Source organism: Falco cherrug, unplaced genomic scaffold, assembly GCF_023634085.1.
Source record: "Falco cherrug isolate bFalChe1 unplaced genomic scaffold, bFalChe1.pri scaffold_45, whole genome shotgun sequence".
In the NCBI taxonomy this organism is placed as follows: Eukaryota; Metazoa; Chordata; class Aves; order Falconiformes; family Falconidae; genus Falco; species Falco cherrug.
The window spans coordinates 799,861-804,240 of record NW_026599485.1 but is presented as its reverse complement, the minus strand read 5'-3'; positions in this window follow the sequence as shown (position 1 = coordinate 804,240).

The window sequence follows — 4,380 nt, the reverse complement described above, 5'->3', positions numbered from 1 at the left end:
GGGACGGGCTGTGGTGGGCTGGGACGGGCTGTGGTGGGCTGTGGTCATCTGGGACGGGTTGTGGTGAGCTGAGACGGGCCGTGGTGGGCTGGGTCGGGCCGTGGTGGTCTGAGACGTGCCGTGGTGGGCTGGGACGGGCTGGTACTTGCTGTGGTGGGCTGTTACGGGCTGTGGTGTGCTGTGAGAGGCTGTGGTGGTCTGGGACGAGCTGGGACGGGCTGTGGTGGGCTGGGACGGGCTGTGGTGGGCTGGGACGGGCTGTGGTGGGCCGTAGTGGGCTGTGGTGGGCTGGGACGGGCTGTGGTGGTCTGTGACAAGCTCTTGTGGGCTGTGGTGGGCTGGGACGAGCTGTGGTGGGCTCTGGTGGGCTGTGGTGGGCTGGGACGGGCTGTCGTGGGCTGGGACGGGCTGGGACGGGCCGTGGTGGGCTGGGACGGGCTGCGCTGGGCTGCGACGGGTTGGGATAGGCTGCGTTGGGCTGGGACGGGCTGTGGTGGGTTGTGGTGTGCTGGGACATGCTGTGGTGAACTGGGAAGGGCTCTGGTGGTCTGGAATGGGCTGTCGTGGGCTGGGACGGGCCGTGGCGGGCTGCGGTGGGCTGGGACGGGCTGTGGTGGGCTGGGACAGGCTCTGGTGGGCCGGGACAGACTCTGGTGCGCTGTGGTGGGCTGTGGTGGGCTATGGTGCGCTGTGGTGGGTTGTGGTGAGCTAGAACGGGTTGTGGTGGGCTGGGACGGGCTATAGTGGGCTGGGACGGGATTGTGGTGGGCTGGAACGGGCTAAGAAGGGCTGTGGTGGGTTGTGGTGAGCTGGGGCGACCTCTGGTGGGCTGTGACGGGCTGTGGTGGGCTGTGGTAAGCTGGGACGGGCTCAGGTGGGTTGGGACGGGCTGTGGTGCGCTGTGGTTGGCTGGGACGGGCTGTGGTGGGCGGGGACGGGCTTTGGTGGGTTAGTGGTGGGCTGGGACGACCTCTTGTGGTCTGGGTCGGGCTGTGGTGGGCTGTGGTGAGCTGGGACGGGCTCTGGTGGGTTGGCACGGGGCGTGGTGGGCTGTGGTGGGCTGGGACGGGCTGTGGTGGGCTGGGACGGGCTCTGGTGGTCTGGGACATACTGTGGTGGGCTGGGACGGGCTGGGACGGGCTGTGGTGCTCTGTGGTGGGCTGGGACGTGCCGTGGTGGACCGTGGTGGGCTTGGATGGGCCGTGGTGGGCTTGGATGGGCCGTGGTGGGCTGTGGTCGGACGTGGTGGGCTGTGGTCGGCTGTGGTGGGCTGTGGTCGGTTGTGGTGGGGTGGGACGGGCTGTGGTGGGCTGTGGTGGTTTGGGACACGCTGTGGTGGGTAGGGACGGGCTGTGGTGGGCTGTGGTGTGTTGTGACGGGTTGGCAAGGGCTGGGTCGGGCCGTGGTGGGCTGGGATGGGCTGCGGTGGGCTGTGGTGGGCTGTGGTGGGCTGGGACGGGCTGTGGTGGGTTGGGACGGGCTGGGACTGGCTGTGGTGGGCTGGGACGGGCAGTGGTGGGCTGGGACGGGCTGTGGTGGGCTGGGACGGGCTGTGGTGGGCTGGGACGGTCTGTGGTGGGCGGGGACGGTCTGGTGTGGGCTGTGGTAAGCTGGGACGGGCTGTTGTGGGCTGTGATGGGCTGTGGTGGGCTGTGGTGTGCTGGGACGGGCCGTGGTGGGCTGGGACGGGCTGCGCTGGGCTGGGACGGGTTGGGATAGGCTGCGTTGGGCTGGGACGGGCTGTGGTGGGTTGTGGTGTGCTGGGACATGCTGTGGTGAACTGGGAAGGGCTCTGGTGGTCTGGAATGGGCTGTGGTGGGCTGGGACGGGCCGTGGCGGGCTGCGGTGGGCTGGGACGGGCTGTGGTGGGCTGGGACAGGCTCTGGTGGGCCGGGACAGACTCTGGTGCGCTGTGGTGGGCTGTGGTGGGCTATGGTGCGCTGTGGTGGGTTGTGGTGAGCTAGAACGGGTTGTGGTGGGCTGGGACGGGCTATAGTGGGCTGGGACGGGATTGTGGTGGGCTGGGACGGGCTAAGAAGGGCTGTGGTGGGTTGTGGTGAGCTGGGGCGACCTCTGGTGGGCTAGGACGGGCTGTGACGGGCTGTGGTGGGCTGTGGTAAGCTGGGACGGGCTGTTGTGGGCTGTGATGGGCTGTGGTGGGCTGTGGTGTGCTGGGACGGGCTGTGGTGGGTCGGGACGGGCCGTGGTGGGCTGTGGTGTGCCGTGTTTATCTGGGACGAGCTGTGGTGGGCCATGGCGGGCCGTGGTGGGCTGGGACGGGCCGTGGTTGGCTGTGGTGGGCCGTCGTGGGCCGTTTTGGGCCGGTATGGGAAGGGATGGTCTGTGTTGGGCCGTGGTGGGCTGGGATAGGTCATGGTGGGCTGAGACGGCCCGTGGTGAACTGTGGTAGGCCGTGGTGGGCCGTGGTTGGCTGGGACGGGCCGTGGTGGGCTGTGGTGGGCCGTGGTGGTCTGGGACAGGCTGTGGTGGGCTTTGGTGGGTTCTTGTGAGCTTGAGATGGGTTGTGGTGGGCTGGGACGGGCTGGGACGGGCTGTGGTGTGCTGGGACGGGCTGTGGTGGGCTGGGACTGGCTGTGGTGGGCTGGGACGGGCTGTGGTGGGCCGTGGTGGGCGGGGACGGGCCGTGGTGGGCTGTGGTGGGCCGTGGTGGTCTGGGACAGGCTGTGTTGGGCTTTGGTGGGTTCTTGTGAGCTTGAGATGGGTTGTGGTGGGCTGGGACGGGCTGGGACGGGCTGTGGTGGGCTGGGACGGGCTGGGACGGGCTGTGGTGGGCTGTGATGGGCTGTGGTGTGCTGGGACGGGCTGTGGTGGGCTGGGACTGGCTGTGGTGGGCTGGGACGGGCCGTGGTGGGCTGCGACGGGCCGTGGTGGGCTGGGACAGGCTGTGGTGGGCTGTGGTGGACTGGGAAGGGCCGTGGTGGGCCTTGGTGTGCTCTGGTGGGCCATGGTGGACCGTGGTTGGCCGTGGTGGGCCGGGACAGGCCGTGGTTAGCCGTGGTGGGCTGAAACAGGCTGGGACGGGCTCTGGTGGGCTGGGACGGGCTCTGGTGGGCTGGGACGGGCTGTGGTGGGCTGTGGTGGGCTGGGACGGACTGTCGTTGGCTGGGACGGGCTGGGACGGGCCGTGGTTGGCTGGGACGGGCCGTGGTGGGCTGGGACGGGCCGTGGTGGGCTGGGACGGGTTGGGATAGGCTGCGGTGGGCCGTGGTGTGCTGTGGTGGGCCGTGGTGGGCTGGGATAGGCTGTGGTGAGCTGAGATGGGCTCTGGAGGTCTGTGGTGGGCTAGGACGGCTTGTGGTGGGCTGGGACGGGCTGTGGTGGGCCGTGGTGGGCTGTGGTGGGCTTTTGTGGGCCGTGGTGGGCTGGGACGGGCTGTGGTGGGCTGGGACGGGCTGCGGTGGGTTGGGACTGGCTGTGGTGAGCTGGGACGGGCTGTGGTGGGCTGGGACGGGCTGTGGTGGGCCATGGTGGGCGGGGACGGGCCGTGGTGAACCGTGGTGGGCTGTGGTGGGCCGTTTTGGGCCGGGATGGGAAGGGGTGGGCTGTGGTGGGCCGTGGTGGGCTGGGATGGGCCGTGGTGGGCCGTGGTGGGCTTGGTCGGGCTGTGGTGGCCTGGGACGGGCTGTGGTGGCCTGGGATGGGCTGTGGTGGGCTGGGACGGGATGTGGTGGGCCGTGATGGGCTGTGGCGGGCCGTGGTGGGCTAGGACGGGACGTGGTTGGCTGTGGTGGGCTGTGGTGGTCTGGGACGGGCTGTGGTGGGCTGTGGTGGGTTCTGGTGAGATTGAGACGGGCTGTGGTGGTCTGGGACGGGCTGTGGTGGGCTGTAATGGGCAGGGACGGCCTGTGGTGGGCTGGGACGGGCTGTGGTGGGCTGTGGTGGGCTGGGACGGGCTGTGGTGGGCTGAGACGGGCCGTGGTGGGCTGGGATGGGCCGTGGTGAACTGTGGTGGGCTGTGGTGGGCAGTGGTGGGCTGGGACGGGCCGTGTTGGGCTGTGGTGGGATGTGGTGGGTTCTGGTGAGCTTGAGTCGGGCTGTGGTGGTCTGGGACGGGCTGGGACGGGTTCTGGTGGTCTGGAACGGGCTGGGACGGGCTGTGGTGGGCAGGGACGGGCTGTTGTGGCCTGGGACGGGCTGGGACGGGCTGTGGTGGGCTAGGATGGGCTGTGGTGTGCTGTGGTGGGCTGGGACGGGCCGTGGTGGGCTGGGATGGGCCGTGGTGGGCCGTGGTGGGCTGGGACAGGCTGTGGTGCGCTGGGACGGGACGGGATGGGACGGGCTGGGACGGGACGGGACAGGCTGTGACGGGCTGTGCTGGGAAGGGATGGGACGGGTTGTGGTCGGCTGGGACGGGACAGG